The sequence below is a fragment of the Gastrolobium bilobum genome, unplaced genomic scaffold, assembly GCF_033153095.1.
Source record: "Gastrolobium bilobum isolate Gb01-03AN ecotype WA unplaced genomic scaffold, APGP_CSIRO_Gbil_v1 utg117450, whole genome shotgun sequence".
NCBI classification, from domain to species: Eukaryota; Viridiplantae; Streptophyta; class Magnoliopsida; order Fabales; family Fabaceae; genus Gastrolobium; species Gastrolobium bilobum.
This window is the reverse complement of record NW_026896053.1, coordinates 133,054-152,500: the sequence shown is the minus strand read 5'-3', so window position 1 is coordinate 152,500 and position 19,447 is coordinate 133,054.

Here is a 19,447-nt window from a genome sequence, read left to right as displayed (position 1 = left end):
ATATCTGTTTTTCCGGCTACTAAATCATAATCGTACAAAAATGGATCAATGGTGATAAAGGAAGAGAGAGAACAAGAAAATCATAACCATTCAAAGGTTAATCAATTAATATAAGAAAATAAATAAAAAAAGACATAGTTTTGGGGTAGACGAAGGTAAATATATCTCAAGTTACATGAGAAATATTTTTCTTATATATATATGGGTTCGCTTTTTTTTGCAGTTACTGCAGATAACTTATCTGCAGTAAGCCCAATACGACGTCGTTTTGGGATGGAAATCATGGTATTTTTGTAATTTTAATTTATTTCAGGGTTATAATAGTCTTTATATTTATAATTTTCTAAGATTTCAATACCAAAACGACATCGTTTTGGGTATAAATGCAGATAAGTTATCTGCAGTAACTGCAGAAATATTTTTCCATATATATATATATATATATATATATATATATATATATATATATATATATATATATGAGATTAGTGTTTCTGATATTGTAGGAGATAAAATTATCTCCTATACACACAAAAGTATATGAAGTCCATATTTTCTTTTTCTCTCTATTCTCTTCATATAGCTACACATGGACTCCACACACTTTTATGTATATGTAGAAGATAAAATTATCTCCTATAACATAAGAAACATTAATCGCTATATATATACATATAGGGGCAGGATATTCTTACACCAGTGTAAGAATTAGAAGTCTTACACTCAATCTTGATCATTGATCCACTTGTATCCAATGACTCACATTACTAAAAAATTAGAGCCCTTAGATATAAGTGAGATCAATGGTCAAGATTGAGAGTGTAACTTACACTGATGTAAAATGATCTTGACCCATATATATATAGGATTAGTGTTTATCATATTGTAGGAGATAAAATTATCTCCTATACACTCATAAGTATGTGAAACCCATATTTTCTTATATTATAGGAGATAAAATTATTTCCTATAAATACATAAGTACGTGAAACCCATATTTTTTTTCTCTATATATATATATATATATATATATATATATATATATATATATATGCTTAGAATTAATTTTTTTTTTAAAAAAAATTAATAATTTTTTTTTTTTTTTGCATTGTTAAGAAAAGTTTCTTCCAAATGCTCAGAAGACAATTAATAGCAACAGTAATTGCAAGCCACTACCAAAATCGAAACAAAATAATTAAAGCTTGACGACTCTCTTACCTTCATCTATGAAGCTTTCTTTCTTCCACTATACTGCAGCACCTCTACCTACCGTGAATATAATACAAGCCACAGGTTTGCTCAGTAGCTGTTGTGCCTCACATGGACTAATCTGTCCACATTATATAGTGGAACGCGTAGCGTTATACCCAGTGAGATATTTAATTAATTAACTCTTTAAAGGACCACCCTAGAACAAAAAATTCTAATATTCAGTGACTCTCATCCACCCTTGCTGAAGGAGAATTTGATTCCCTTCATTATTCTTTCTATAAAAAGAATGAATAGCCAAAATGCCACACTGCAAGCATATTTATCAATTTTTCAATCAAAATTGTTTCTTTCCTTTGATAGCGAACGTAAAGTAATCCAGAGCAATTGTCCTCGATCGGAAATGAATACCCAAACTCTTAAAATTAATTATCTTGAATTATTCTTATCTTCTGTGTCCCGAATAACTGATAAAAGAAAAGTTTGACTGATAAAAGAACAGTTTGATTAGCCACATTCTCTTGACACATCCTTATATATGATTGAAGATATCTTTGCAAAACCTATAGTAAGTATCTTATGTATGTAGTTTAAATTTAGGGAAAGGTTCAAAATGTTGAATTTTGCTCTTTCACTACAGCCCAATAGGGCTCAATGTGTAAAAAGAGTCCAAAAAATCTAAAGCCCATTCAACTTAGGGTTAGGGTTTCTTGGAACTCATATATATTCTACACTTATAGTCATCAGCCTCTTAGGTCTTCACTTGGTGGTTGCTGAGATAATGTTAGCCCACACACTTTTTCTTTCCCCTTGAGACATAGTTTGGAAGATCTGTCACTGTCTAGGCTTAAGGAGTTTGTTCGCGCTGCGACACTGAGGTGAGCAGTTCGTGAAGAGAAATCGTACATGGGGAGATTATGCACAAGATCTGCGCATCAAGAGGTAAATTAATAAAACAATGATGATCCGTTTGCATCCCAAGCGACAATGGTTTAAAATGCTTCCGCAGAACAAATAATTCCTACAATTGGTATCAGAACTGGATTTTGTGTTTGGATGTGGATCTAGTTTTTTGATTTATTGTTATTCATGTAATTAGTTAGCATCGTGAAATATAGCACCTAAGGTTCTATATTTGTTATTATATATTGGCATGTGTAACCTTTATAATTCTTTTTTTATAAAAATCGATACTTTTATTCGGTTTTTGGCTTTAATCCATGGTAGATATTTGGTTGTGTTTTCTTAGGTTGTATAATAAAGAGGTTAATCCCTTATGATTAGGTTTCCTCCTTGATTTTTTTACTTTATTTTATTTTTATATATTTTCGTTGTATTACAAAATTGTAATGAAAGAAGATTAACAAGATGCAAAAAGAAGACATTCACGACTATTTTATACTTGTTCGTGATGATTCGACCTCCGAATGAAAATCCAAGATAGTAGAAAGATTCAGAACTAAAAATTGAGTCAAATGATAGTTGAATCGCCCAAAATAAAGGCCGGACAATCCTTCACTCTCCACCGGAAGTCTCTACGAGTGGGCTTCACTCTTCGGGAAAGATAGGGTGCTTGGGAGCGCATTCTAGCTCCGTTTGGAGCGATTCTGATAGTCGTGGCTTCGTCTCATCAAGGTGGTCTTGCCTATAAAGTTTTGTATCAATCAGACCTCATACAGAGGCGCAACAATCGTAACAGCTAGGGTTTCCAAGAAAGATGTTAGGTTTTCTTACCAGTTTTTGGTATTTTGGGCCTTTAAGCCCATGGTTGCCAAAAAGGCTTGAACTAGAACCTTATGAACCCAGAAAGAAGGAGGAAAATAATAGTGCTAGTCATAGAATATTTTGGCCATCAAATATTGGCTTGTAATTTTATTTAATTTTTCTCTAGGAAACCATGGATTAAAGTTTATTTTATAATTGCTTTATTTTTATGAATGAATGAATTATATGATTGATAACATGCTTGATGTGATAACATGCTATATAGAGTAGGTGGTTCCATATTGTTGCATAACTTGTTAATTACATGAGAATGATAACTGTTATGTTTGTACCACTAGATTTATAGTCATTATGATAATTAATTTATATTTCAGAATTTAAATGTAATGGTTATTGCATTTGATAGGCTGGATTAATAATCATTATGATATTAATTCTAATTTTCGAAATTATATACATAACGAATTTAGTAATTTAATTATCGTTATGGAAATTATTTTGATTTCAAATTATCCTCATAAATGACAATTATTATGATCCCTATAATCTAGATTAATAATTAAGTCAATTTTTAATATAATTTAAATCTAGATAAATAATTAAAAATTTCCTAAGAGAACTGTTTATTTTGTGAGTAAATTACGGGTCTGCTAAAATGGTCATGTATAAATAAAGCACACGCTGCCTATCATGACTGAATTTTAGGACCTTAATGATTTCAAAAATTTAGTAAAATATTGTACGACCCATCATCGGTAATGGCTATGCAAAACAATGGTTACTCTAAATTGAACAATTCTAAAAAATTGAAAAATTGCTTGTGTCGAATGGGAGGAGATTTAAATTATTAAATTAATTTAACCTCCAGGCGCACTATAAGATCATTAATAAAATAATCATGCGATGCCCCACTGAATAAGTATAATTAGATTTTATTATATTGGACTTATATAATTAAGGGAGAAGATTTAAATTAAGAAATTAATTTAACCTCAAGACGCATTGTGAGCCTATCAATATAAGCCCCACCAGATAAGTATAATTGGATTTTATTGGATCTTAATAATTTCAAAATTTTAATAAAGTATTATACAACTCATCGCTTGGCAATACTAAGTTATAAAGATAATTTTAAAATTAAGCAATGAAATTTACATTTGGCAAAACTCATGAAAATTCTCAAATAAAATATTGAATGAGTGAAGGTTTTAAAATTAATTAATTACTTTTAAAACCTACGGGCTCCCTTTTGGATTTATTAGTGAAATAATTGTTGAAGCCCCATCGGATAAGGATGATCAAATTTCACTATATTAAACCTTAATAAATTCAAAATTTTAGTAAAGTATTGTACGACCTATCGTCAGCAATGCTCGAATACTAAGGATAATTTTGAAATTAAATAATGGTTAATTATATTCAACTTTGGTACCGAAGACCCAAATAAATATTATAGTTTTTATAAGTAATTTTCCCATCATAAGCCTTGTAAAGAAAACTAAAGTATTGTTAACAATAAACAAGAGTAGTTATGAGAATCTATTTGCACTTTATTTTTTTTATTGCATTATTTGTTTGTAATTGTGTGCCTTGTATGTTTTTTTTTTCAGAAAAATGACTTCCTTTAATCCTTTAGAAATGATTTTGAGTAAAAAATCTCTAGATGGTACCAATTTTGACTAAGTGAAAAACAAACATCGATATTGTTTTTAAGCATGAAAAGCTGAATTTTGTCCTTACAATACCTAAGCCATGGCCACGTGTAAGGAAACTAAGACATAATACTCAAATAAGGAAAGGGCAGATATGGTAGTTCGCTGCTATGTTCTTGTCAGTCTTTCCCAACAATTGCAGAAGCAAGTGTACTTGGTTAAGAGTGAAGTAGAGATACTTCAGACTCTTAATGACATGTTTGCTGCGTCTAGCAGCTTTGCTAGACAAAATGCAGACAGTACAAGTTTTGCTAAAAGTCTTGTTAAATCCAAGGGGAATACCAAAGGTGGTAACAAGAACAAAATGACTTGGTTATCAGTTGTCAAACCATTTACTATGAAGAAGCCGCAAGGAAAGTGCTTCAAATGTGGACTGAAGGGACACAAAAAGAAAAATTACCCAGAGGTGATTAAAAGAACCAAACATGGGTAAATTAAGGCTTGGCCAGTGGATGAATCATTTATTCAAGAACCACAGATTATGTTTGCTACTCTTTGCAGTAGTTCAAACATAGCATGCCTGTCAGCGGTGGACAAAAAAAATTTAAGCTTGAAAATGGGGAACTTGTTTCTGCATTAACAGTAGAACATGTTATTTAAAGGACTTTAGTTTTGGGTGACTGTTTATTTGTTCCATATTTCAAGAGGAATTCAATTATTGTTAGTTATTTGGTTAAAACATGATTTGACAATGCAATTGATTCCTCGATTATATTTTGAAGTTCATCTTCATCTTGTTTGTTATGGTACATTATTTAAATAGTCTTTATTACCTATGTCCTATATCCTATTGTCTTTATTATGTTGAATTGAAAGGATGATGAACAAGAACATTCACCAAAGAAATTAAAGTTTCAAATGAAATATATCTTTGACCTTTATGATTAAGTCAAATTACCTCAAATAGGAAACTTGGTTTAGTTAAAAGAGGCGCTGCAAGTTCAATAGTCTTTGAACTAAAAGCTACATGTAAGTCCTATTTGGAAGGTAAAATGGCTAAGTATAATGACCCTATCCGGTAAATCTTAATTAGAGATTTAATTTAAGGATTTAAATGTCATATTAGATTCAGAACGTGAATTCGAGTATTTTGACTGTAATCATGACTAGGTCATGAACAATGCATTATGTCGGATGTTCTACATTGTTGTGTAGCAACCGGTAGATCTCAGAATGAGCAAAATGAATTTAGAGACCTAATTTGGCAATTCCGAGGTCAAATATGAGTTCAGAACAAAAAAACTGTATAGTCTCGCACTTTCTGCGAAAATATCGTGAATAGTATTTCTGCCGGATATTTTCTACCACTGTTTAAGCAGCCGGTTGAGTTCAGAACTAAATAATTGATGAAATAAGAATAAGAAAGTATAATATATGCCAAACAAGTCATAGTAGACCCAAGAATGATAAGTTTATAAGTTCTAAGTTTCGTATGCAAACGGTGCACAGTTAGTAATTCACAGTGCATTTCGTCAAAAACGGTGCAGAAACCATACTGTGAATTAAAAATACTATTCCTTAGGGAATAAAAATTAATGTAGATGAGTTCAAAAAAATAAAAATATGTCCGTAGCTTTAAGTTAGTGTCAGGTCAATTTAAGTGAAATTAAGTGAGAGAAAAACAACCGGTAAAAGATTACATAGCATTATAACTTAAGTTTCTTTTCCACTTGGCACTATTCACATTAGGGGTGGCAAAACAAGTTCGGACCCGTGGGTTGACTCGTGACACGACCTGTCAAAATACGTGTTGTGTCAACCTGCGAGTCATTACGGGTTTAAAAAAATTGACACGTTTTTACTCGTGTCGGGTCACGGGTTAACCCGCGGGTTCGCGTGTCAACCCGTATAGGGGTTATTTTTGTAATTTTTCGTTAGAGGTATAAAAATTTTCTTTAGGCTAGGGTTATTATTACTTGTCTATTTGTTGTTGTTTTTATTTTATTTAAAAAAAAATCAATTTTTTTCGTTTTTTTTATTTTAAATTTTGCATGTCGTGTCGTGTCGACGCATGACCCGTAGCGGGTCGTGTCAAGGTTGATATTTTTTGACTCGTTAACAATACGTGTCGTGTACGAGTCGTGTCGTTTCGTGTAAGTGTTAAACGCGTGCCGTGTCGTGTCGGATTGACCCATATTGCCACCCCTAATTCACATTAGCACCCTCATCTTCTCTCTCACCTGGCCGAGTTTCTCCATGGAAGGGGGCTTAGGTCCAAGCTTCTCTTTCCTTTGGTTTCTCCCTCCACACTCAACCAAATCCTTAAGTCCATTACACGAAATTGATAGTAAATCATCCAAGGAATCCATTCCACCACTTTGTTTGGGCTAAAATTGCTTGTGAGAAGAGTTCTTCCTCCTCTCCAATTCATGGTACTATTCATTTAAGTGCAAAAGTGTGGAATTCAAGTGAGCTTTGTTTGGGTTTTGTTCCTTGAACCTTGGATAAGTGATTTGAGGTAAGAAATCCTCATTCTAATGGTTAGATTTATATGATTTGAGTTTTGAAAATTTAGAGCATTTTTGGTGGGAAATATTTGAGTTTGAAATTTGAATTGGTTGATGAATTAGTATGGTATATGAAGTGGTAATGTAGAATAAGCATGAACATGTGTAGAAATTTTGAAAAAAATCCCCTTGGACCACCACACTAGGTTCAGCCATATTGAGCATATATGGATTTAGTGTGCAAAATTTAAATTGAATAATTAGTGGATGTTTATATGTATGTGTGAGTTGTGAATTTAGTGGAGAAAATGGATTGTAAAAGAAAAGAACCCCTTGACTTTTCCCTTATAGATTTTGGCCTATAGGGTGATTTAGGGATGGATTATGTTACATTTTGTTTTGATAATGTGTTGAGTTTCCAATGCATGTAGTTGATAAGATTATGAAGTAAAATGGCTTGAGAAGTGGTGAAATATATTTTGGTTCCCTTAAGTGTACCCCAAGGCCTTGGAAAGAAAGAATAGGAAAAAGTGTGCTTTAAATTGTTATATAGGTACATAAGGAACTTTAGAGCCAAGTGAGGGTTTTAGGAACTATTGTTGTGTCAATTGATTTGATGCAAATTCCTAGCTTCCTCTTGGTCTTGGATTCGGCCATGTAGGGTTTTATGGGGCTAGGAAATGTTAAAAAGGTAAATGGTATTTTAGAAGCTTGGTTGGATCATTCAAGGACCCTAGGTAATTATGAAACAAGGTGGTTGCTTGTGTTGCGAGTAATCATCCGTAAATGGGTTAAATAACGAGCTTAAAAAATGACGGTCTTGACTTGTGAATTGTCATATGTTTGGCATAAGCGTGAAAAAATGAAAGTAAGCAATAAGATGTATGCCTTGTGTAAATTACATGGCATTGTATCATTTTATTGATTTTTTTTTGGATTCTTTGTCTAGGTGTGCCTAGGGACTGTGAATGTTTGGACTCTCGTGGAGCAAGATAAGTAGCTTGTTCTTCAAGTAAGCAAATTGTAAAGCTCCAAGAGGTAAGCTCTATGTTTAAGGAGTCTTTTTCTACTTGTGTGCTCCACCATGGTTAGTGAACTATGGTTGGATTGTATGATTGTATTTGATGCTTTGTATAGATGCATTCATACAGTGGCGGACCCAGAAAATTTTCTTTATGTCTGCACACTTAGAGCGGGGCTTCGGAGGCCTCCGATTTTTTTTTAAAGATCATTATCCAATTTTTGCTTCCACTTCAAAATTAAAGCTTTGGTGAATCTGCCAAAGTTTTAAGGAAATAATCGAAAATGATAATTAAAAAAAATAAACACCACAAAAAGACATTTGTACAATATAGTATAATTGTAGGGGTTAATCGATCAAAAATCCACCTTTGTAGATGTCTATTTGATCAAAAATTGGCCACTTTTGTTTCACGAAAAAGTGAAAAATCCCGTGCGATTCTCCTGCACCTGATGAACATTGAATTTCAGGAATCGTTGATATCTATTAAGATTTGGAGCTAATAAGGTTTATGTAAAAAAGAAGAAGAGACAAAGCAATGAGCTAGGATTTAAGTTTTAAGGTTTTAATTGTAGGGGTTGGTTGGGTTGGACATATCTTTACCTTTTTCCTTTCAATCTTCCTATTTCTTTTTTTTCTTTTTTTTTTTACTTGACCTGAATCATCCACCGATGTGAATTTTTTCTCTCTCCCATCTGTGTCTGCAAGTGCAAACACTTGCAGCCACCTTTGTCCGCCGTTGCATTCATATAGAGCTATATGATAATATATGTTTTGTTCTGATGTGACTTCTGTAATGATCTTTGGCCATTGATTGTTTGTGCACTGATGTCTGCTTGGGGTCCTCCCTCGGGAATGACTGTGTACACCTCTGATATATTCTGGTTCCGCTTGGGGTCCTCCCTTGGGAACGCGTGCTTTGATTTTTGCTTGGGGTCCTCCCTTGGGAATGACTGCGTACGCCTCTGATAAGATATGTATATGTGTTTTGTTTAGTAATGATATCTGTTATATGATGTTTTGTATACTCTGTATTTGACTTTCATGCAGGAGTGGGCCCACATGTATGGAGAATTCTCTATAATCCTGGAGCTTATTGAGATTTGTTATCTCTCCCCGTTTAGGGATATCATTTCAGGTGTACAGACTGTCGGTGAGCCTACCCGAGGCAGGGATACGACCCGTGGATAAAGGGCATCGTGGACCGGAGTTTGGGTAGCAGTATGCTACTATTATTTTGGAGGATTGTTATTTTGCATTAGTATACCATTCGTTTTGAGGATCATGATGTCTGATCCGTTATTTTGTATATGGCCTGTATATGTTCTGTACATGTTTTCCGCTTTGATGCATGTACATTTGTGTATTCAGGCATATATATATTATGATGTAGTACTCAGTTATATGTCTACATGTTGGTTATGCATGCTGTTAGACATTGTGGCACAGAGCCAAGTTATGCATGAGACCATAGATGGGTATATGACTTGTGATGGATATATGATACTGTTGTAATCATAGATTATATAAACTGTTTATCAGGATATCTTGAGAGTGAGATTCACAAATCCTCATTTGTCCGATTTACAGGTACTCTATGCGATTTTCATCTTCGTCAAATGAAAAGTAAACTGTAAGTGGTATGTAATATTAAATATCATGTGAAAGGGATAAAAGAAAAAGAAAAAGTTAGCTCATATTTTCGTAAGTTAAGTCTTCCGCTATTTCTGTTAAGTATCATATGTATGTTAATTGAACCGGCTCGAGACGGGAATTGTAACACCCCGTTCTAAAACCGGATTGTTATCATTACGTACGACATTATGCGCAGTTACAATCACAAGATTGAATTAAAAAACAGATAACCTTTTTTCCTTTTTATTTATAAAAGCTTTTGTTCAAAATCCATTTCCGTAATTAAATCAATCCCTGTATTGTGATCATAACTCAACTATATGTGAAATTATCACTGTAGGTCCCACTTTAATTGCTTTTAGAAACTAAACGCATCCATTCTTTATTTATTTAATAAATTCCTATTCTAATTTTATGGCCTCCAATTTCTAATATGTTATAGGATTTTTCATTAGCTATGCGTGGTTTCAAACCGCGCTCAAATCGGAGTACCGTAGCTCAAGTTACGCATTTTTTAAGAAATTGGTGCAAAATTCCCAGGACCCCCACGCCCATAGCGTGGGATCCACGCCCATAGCATGGGCAAACAGAAAGGTTGACGCTTAGAGCGTGAATCTCACGCGCATAGCGTGGATGTTCTGCAGCAAACACCCAAAACAAGACAATTTGACCTTCTATGGTATTCTACTCATAACTTGAGTTTTACTCATCCAATTTACACAATTTTGGTCTCTATGGAAGGCTAAGAAAAAGATCTACAACTTCCTTGAGAACACAAGGATCCAAATCTATCATATAGGATACGAAAATTGGACAACAAAATGGTATATCTCTACTTTTACTTGAATTTTCAACCTAGAGGTCTTCTTTCACCTAATTGACAATCATATCATTCTTTCAATGCATAAATTCTAGTCTTTCAAAGTACTCATACACTAGGAGAAGCATGCATACCATTTCATCATACATACATCTTCATTAATTACAACAAGTCTTAATTACAATTCATGGGACTTAGCTACAAAATAACTATGCTCAATCCCTTGGCTCTCAAAACCAAAAGAGGTACCAAAAGAGATGAGCATATGCTAAGTCCATCCAATAAAGCATAATATACATATGACAATTGACTTTCAAATAGAAGTCCTATACATGGTATCTCTACATGTAAGGAATCTCAAAATATCATATGCCAGGTACCATCTACTCACGCTTCTTGCCTCTGTCAACCTCACCTCTAACCGTACCTGAAATGATGCCCCACAACACGGGGTGAGATAAAACTCAAAAAACCCAGGGTTCTTGGAGAGCTCCTCCAACCCCAGAGTTCATTTCCTGCATGAAGGGTTAGTATCCACATGGCATGTAATGCATCATATATCCAGAGGCAATAACAGTAATGATTTAAGTACAACATACTCATGCATTCAAATGGCCACAGAATTAAACAATCAAATCATCGCACACGCTTCAGTTGCATCTTAGTCCTTTCCACTAAGCATACAACCTAGCCCCTAGTGCTTGTCCATTGACCCTTTCTCCAATGACACAACAATACTATATGAATGCAAACATACCATAATACTAACATTACCACTCAATCATCCATTCATAAACCATCACTTCCATAAAAGCAATGGTGGAACAACAAGAGGGATTAACCTCCAAGATCCAAAGGTTTACCTCTTAATGCTTTCCCTCCTTTTGCAAGATTTCTTCTAGCTCACCTATCCAACAATCCTTCTTGGGATCTCAACTTGGTAATTCCTTCCAATCACCAACACACATAATCCAAATGAGCTGCTCAAGCTCCATGGCTTCCACTAATGGTTGGTCACTCAATGTGGTTCCTCTTGCTTCAATCCTATAAACACAAAGGACACCATCAACACAACCAATCCAAGCCATAGCTCAACAATGCAAGAAACTTGATATTTCAAGCATGAATTTTCCAAGATTTTGAACATAGCTTAAATAACAATCTAAACTCATTTCTACCGTTTATTTAACCTTCCTAGCATTTTTCACAACATACACTAAGTCTCAATCTTCCTAGAACATAGCCAATCTACTCACATTATCATAAAACCCTAAAATACTATTCATCAAAACCTAAATCATGCAAAACTCAAGGAATTTGTGTGAAAGAGAGTGGAAAACTTACCACCATGGATCACACAACAAGGCAAGGTTGCTCCTCAAGCTTCCATGGAGGTAGAAGCCAACAAATCTCTCCACTTTCCAAATGGTTCGAAACTTTGGAGAGAGAAATCCCACAACACACCACTCCCCACTAAGAACCAAGCTGGGATTAAGGATGGGGGGAAGAATCTAAGTGGTTTAGGCTTTTGAATCAAGAAAAAAGGTTAAGAATGGAGGGAGCTAGGGTTTCCCTCTCCTTTCTCTCTTCTCCCTCTCCTCCTCTCCTTCTTTCTTTCTTTCTTGTCTTTTCTTTTCTTATTGTCGACAGGAATGGGAGGGATTTGGGGTTCTTTTATGGCATGGTCACTTAACTTTGGTTAAGTGGAATAAAGTGGGTATTGGTTCATCTATCTATTCAACTCCATTAATCACCAAACTTTACCCAAGTGTCTGGAATATTTTTCTAGGAATATTTCCACTTCCATTTTTATATTTTGGGTACTTTTGCCCACACCCATTTATACCCCTTAATTTTCACTGAGTACACTTTTTACCTCAAAAGTGACCCTAATTAATTTAATTAGGCCTTTTACTTTTTTTAACTCACTAATACATGCCAATTTACTTAATAACATGTAATTTACTATTTAATTAGGTTAGGGATATTATAGGAATGTTACACTAAGAAATCTTACAAGGTCAAAGGAATTTGCACAACTATTCATCTAGAATTGATATATACTATTATACGTGGACCAATTAGCATTATACCTAGAAAAGGTTATGAGTATTTCATTATATGAATGGTTACTCTGGATTTCGACAGATGAACCTAGTGCGCTTTAAGTCTAAAACTTTTGGAAAATTCCAAAAGGTTTAAGTCCGAGGCAAAAAAACATCTAGGTGTTCAAATCAAAACACTTTGGTCTAACTAAAGTCTTGGACACCTGTTTGGTAAGTTCAGGTCTTACCTAATTTAAGAGGGGATAGTTTTCATAACTATCAACTCTTGGAACATGTTAGTTGAACAAAGTTGCAGTATGCAGAAATCAAATATTTCTAGACTTGGTGAAGTCCATGTTCAGTTATTCATCCTTGTCAATAGTTTTATGGGGAGATACCTAGGAGAAGACAATGTACACTCTTAACTTGATTCCATCTATGTCTGTTATAGAGACATCTAAAGAATTATGGAAAGGGTGCAAGCCCAATTCAAACCATATTCAGATTTAGGGTGCTCTGGCACACGTCCTACAACATCGATCAAATAAGATGAAATCTTGTACGAATGCATATCTTTTGGCTGCCCTAACAGAACCAGGGATGAGATTTTATTTAGTCCAAATGATAACATGATCTAAATGAGAACTCATGTGATTGTCTTAGAGGAGGACTAAATGAGAAATTATAAGCACTTGAGTAAGGTTATTCTTGATGAGACATATCTCAGATCAAGAATTTCTAAGATCTCTAGAAACTCCATCCTCTGTTCCCTTAATTGTTCAAAAGGGAAAATATATACCTCTAGTGAACAAACACGAGAACCATAATTGAAAATTCAACATGATAATATATAAGTGGAACTAGGAGAAATATTAGTATCACATATAGAAGAACAATATCAAGGAGTTGTTAACACATAATATGTGGATCCTCAAGAAATTGAAGATCCACCATCTGACCCAATCTTGGATCTACCTGTAAATACATAAGGTATAGTGCAGGACATTAGTAGTGAGAGAGAACATTGTGAACTCTCAAGTTACCTATTGTTGAGTAATATTGATCCCACAATTTACAATAATGCATATAAGATGTTGGTGATCAAGTGTTGCTCAAAACTATGAACCATGAGGTAAAATACTTATATTTCAACTATCTATAGTCTCTAGTAAAGACACCAAAAAGGGTAAGACCCACTAGGTACATGTGGACCTAAAAGACAAAGAAAAGATGGACAGGAAGGTGAAAACCTTCAAAGCTAGCTTGGAGGTAATGTCAGATGTCATGCTTGAGTCTATCTAGATTCTCTTAGTTGCTGCTACAAGTCTCAATTATGAGATTTTATTTTCGGAGTTAGATTTAAGGATATCTACATGCAACAACCAAAATGGTTTATAGCTAATAGGCATGAACACACAGTACACAACTTGTGAAAGTCCATTTTATGGATTTAAGCAAGCATCTAGGTCATGGAATATTATTTTTGATCAGGTTCTCAAAATTTTGATTTTGAGAAAACCTTGATTAATAATTTTTATTTATATGTAAAGGATCCAAGGGGAGGCAATAGATTTTCTGGTACTTTATGTAGATGATATGCTCCTTATTGGAAACAACATGGAGGTAATATCAAACATAAAGAGTTGGCTAAGTAAGCATTTTGTTATGAAAGTAATAGGGAAGCCAAATTATATTCTTGGTATAAAACTCTTATGAAATCAGAAGAATAAGTTTTGACATCACCTTAGGCTACTTATATTGACAAATTTTTTATCAAAATTCTACATGGGAATTCTAAGAGGGGAACTATGTTTCTTAGAAGTGGAATTCATCTTCCTAAAGAATAACCTCTAAAGACTCCTGAGAAGGAAGAATGCATGAGTAGAATACCTTATGCTTTGGCAATAGGTAGTCTCATGCATACCATGTTGAGCATTAGACCAGACATCTGTCACACAATGTGAATAGTGAGATGGTACCATTCTAGACCTAGAGGAACACTAGATTATTGTTAAGCATGTACTCAAGTATATTTGGAGAACGAGAGGTTATATGCTGGTAAATTCTAGTGAGTGTCTTGAAGAGCTGAGCTTTCACAGATTCAGTTTTTCAAGTTGATATTTACTCAAGAAAATCGACCTCGAGTTATGAGTTTTTTTCACTAAACTAGAATAACATTAGAGGTGGATCTTGCAGACCCAGTTACTAAGAGTTTTCCTAAACTTGTGTTCAAGAGGCATGTTACTTCTTTGGGTCGTAGGAGGATCCCAAACTTGCATTAAACGAGTGGAAGATATTGTGTTCATTTTGCTCTTAAAGTAAGACAATGAGATTTTATTCATTGTTTTGTGCACACAATTTACAAACATTAAGGTCCGGATCAATTGTGAAGTATATGATCATTTGGATACATTCATAGAGGACATGATCATATGTTCTCACGATTGATGAATTAGTTTATAGTTGTTAGATAAAGTTTGGCACTTTATTTAGGCTGCAACATTTTATGAAATAGTTTTGTCCTAATCATTGTGAAATATTGGTGTGAATTAACACTCACATTGAAAGAATCAAGGAGAGATATGATTAAGGTTGTTTTTCTATCATAAGGTATTAAATTTCTGATAACTATATTTATGTGATTGCTCTTAATCCTTAGTTTATTTTAAATAGATAATCAAATAGTGTTCATTCTTTGATTTACCAACGAGTGAGGTTCGATCTATTGACGGCCAATAACTCGTTATTTTGGCAGTAAGATTATTTAATCATCAGTATTTATGAGATAAATGATGTGGAATTTATAAGACATGTCCCCTTGATATGTTTCGATACTTGGATATTGAAGACATTGACAAGTGCGAGTAATCCATTAGAGAAAGTATCATAGTCAAACAAATAAATAATTGATTGAGTAACAGAAAACTAGTTAATCAATTATAGACATTCTACAAAGGAGCGATGCATATTCACGTTATATGTGTTATTAGTCTTGGAGTTCAAGTTCAGACTTTTAGTGAAGTAACACCGAATTAGATAATCATTTGTTGATTATCAAGAGCCTTGATTAATAACAGCTAGTAGATCCCGAGATAAGGGGTGAGGCAATTTCAGTTGATGACGACTAGTGCGATCCATGGACTTGGGTTTTGGGCCCAAGTTTGTACTCAAGAGCAAGTGGGAGATTATTGATTTTTGCTCTTTCACTAAAGCCCAATAGGGCCTAGTGTGTAAGAAGAGCTCAAGAAACTTAAAGCCCATTCAGCTTAGGGTTAGGATTTCTTGGAATCCATATATATTCTACACTTATAGTCATCAGCCTCTTAGGTCTTCACTTGGTGGTTGCAGAGGCTGAGGTAAGGTCACTTTCCTGAAAGTGAGAGAGTGCCCATTCACTTTCCATTTCCCCTTGAGACATAGTCTGGAAGATCTGCTACTGTCCAGGCTCAAGGAGTTTGTTCGTGTTACAGCGCTGAGGTGAGCAGTTCGTGAAAATGAATCGTACATGGGAAGATTCTACTCGAGATCTGCACATCAAGAGGTAAATTAGTAAAATGATGATTATCCGTTTGCATCCCAAACTGCAATGGCATTAAACGATTCTGCAGAACCAATAATTCTTACACAAAACTCATCTGGTTTATTCTTTTATCACTTAAGTTTTTTTTTCCTTATCACTTATCTTCTTTATGGTTTTTTTCATCCAAGTTCACCATTAATACTATTAAAATTTGAACTAAATTGCCTATTTAATCCATATTTTGCCTACATCAAAAGAATTAATATATCATAAAAATCTACCATAGAAACGATTCTCTTCTTTAATGGTACATCTTGTTTATTATTGTTTGTTCTCATGAAGAAATTGATTATTTGAGGAAGGTAATCAAGATGTTTGTACAACACAAAAAGCAAAATGAGTGCAAGCATCACAATATACAAAGCATTAAGCAATACTTCGATCTAGTGTTTGCATTCAAGACATAAGACAATAAGCCATCATCTTTTTCTAAAGCCTTTTTTTTTAATTGTCGGAACAAAAATTAACTCCGTAACATTGTTGAATTTTACAATTTTGAAGAACGTTATAATAGATGAGTCAACTTGCTTCCAAACTAATGGAGGTTCTCGTTAAATTAAATGGATTGGTGGGCTCTTAGACATAGAGCAGTTCGGTGCTGGTGGCCAAAATCTTTATGTTAGATTAATAATTTTTTATGTAGATAAAATATGGATAAAATGGGCAGATTAGTTCAATATTAACAATGTTAAAGATGAACTTAAATGAAAAAAATCATAAAGGAGGTAAGTGATAAGAAAAAAAAAAACATAGGAGATAAGTGATAAAAGAATAAATCACATAAGATATTTTGAACTTTTTCCTTAAATCTAATTAAAATTTAAAATATATAATTTTAAAAATATTTGAAATTATAAGAGATATGTACATAGTTAATTTAGGTAGACTTTAAAAAATAAATTGAAAAATAAGATTATAAACTATAAAAAATATGCATAATTAATTTAAAAAAATTTAAATTTAAAATTTAAAAGTAAATAACTGAGAATGATACGTGTTATTGTTTTTGTTTTTTTGGAAATATTCGAATCGGTTCATTGCTTTGCAACTAATCCGATTCGGAGCGGGTCTAGGATTAAGACTTTAAACCTCTCCCAAAGATGATATTGAAGAGATTCGAACACATGTGTTATTATTAATATATAAGAGTGGATCAGTTCTCCCAAGAAAAGAAGAAGAGCGGATCAGTTAATATTTGAGATGAAAGACAAAATTATAATTTAAAAAATTTGAAAGAAATTAATTTGAGAGTATAAGTAGATGGGATTTGGGTGGAAAAAGTGTTAAAGTAAAAAAATATTAAAAATATTTTTTTTAAATATTTTTTCAAACATTCATTGTTGGAATAATTTGATTTGAGTAAAGGCAAAAAGCTCTTTTCTGTTGGTTCTATCAGAACAACCCCCTAAATCTACGTGCTTAGCGGTTTAAGACGTAACCGACATTTATGAAAAAAACTTTAATATAGAAAGAAAAACTTAAAAATAGTTAACCATATAAAATTAAAAGGAGAGATGAGGGATAGACATACAAGACAAAGAGTAAAGGAGACAAATGGGATAAGATTCACATTCTCAGTAGCTTTATGTTATGCATATATGATATGTCTATATAAAGATACAATTATGAAGGAAGAATAATTACATTTCTAGTCATCATTAGCTATAATGCACTGACACTTCAAAGACCTTGATGTGTCGTGTCCGACACTTCTCGACACTCTTCTACACTTCGACACTCTCCGACACTCCAACACGCATTGTATAAACTCAAAAAATGATTCAAAGGTTGCATTACGTTGTGTTTTTAGTTCCAACTAATAAATTCGTTGGATTACGATTATAATTTTATTGAGTTTAATATAAATATTTGGGATATCTCATGTTTCTTTGCAAAATTTATGGGTATTATAAGTTTAACTTCATTTTTTTGTTAAATTATTGAATATTAAATATAATATACACTATATAAATAAAAAATATTATTTAATATCACACCGTGTCCTAACGTGTCGAAATCTAACAATTTTTAGAATTAACGTGTCGGAGTGTCGTATCGTATCGTGTCACGTGTCCCGCGTCGGTATCGGTGCTACATAGATCATTAGTATGGAGATTATAAGGTATATCAAGAGTACTCATAAATTATATTTTGGGAAAACTTCAAAAAAAACCCTGAAAGTTTAGTCAGAATCACTTACCCCTTCCTAAATTTTTTAATTATTTACACCCTTACTTAAATTTTTTTTTATCACTTACCCCCTACCTTGATTTTTCATCCAAAGTTGAAGTTAACGGAGTTAGTCTTTTAAAAAAATACCAAAACTACCCTTAAAAAAAAGGAATTAACCCCTCGACACCTTTTTTTGTTATCTTGTAATTTTTTCAGCCCCACTATATGTTTCACCTTTCGTTTGTCAAAGATGAACCAATTTTCAATGCTTCCATATATTAATTAAAGGACTAAAGATGTAAATATTTTGAGCAAGTAAAAAAAATGGACAGCAAAAAAATCAATTAAAGGACCAATTTCATTAACTATTATCCACAAGATAACATGTCTGGACAGCAAAAAAAATGAGTTTCCAAAAAATCTGGAAAAACAACAAGCTTCAAAAAAATCTCCTTTCATCACATTTGATATATGTGAGTTCTTGAATCTGCGAAATATATATATATATATTACATTGATCGCATTTGAATGCCATTGATTTCATATAGGGTCTGTGTTATGAAACTTTGTTTTATTCTTTGTTATAGAGAGAGAATACAAATCACTCAAATACAACCGAATAGAATAGAGATTTACCGGTCCAAATCTTTGAGTGTTGTGTGTTTCTTTCAGAACCCGAATTATATAAGCATCTACCGGCTAATCAGAAGCAGGGGCAGTGGAGCGTCAAAACGATTAGGGTTCCACTGCTCAATGACTATCTCCTGCCATCAGTAATAGTGCTATGTGTTTTTTTAAGGGTAATTTTGGTATTTTTTTAAAAGACTAACTCTGTTAACTTCAACTTTGGATGGAAAATCTGTTGGGATATTCAAGTGTGATGAGTCCCACATTGGTTGGTAATGAGCTAAGTGAAGAGTATATAAGTGGAAGGGACCTATGAACCCAATGCCTTAAGGTTTTGGGTTGAGACATGGTGTCGGATCCATTTGCTGCGGTTGGTGTAGCCTTGGCTCATTGGTGGTGGTCCCCCGCCACGGGTTTCCCCTGGACCCGCCTGACAAAATCAAGTTAGGGGATA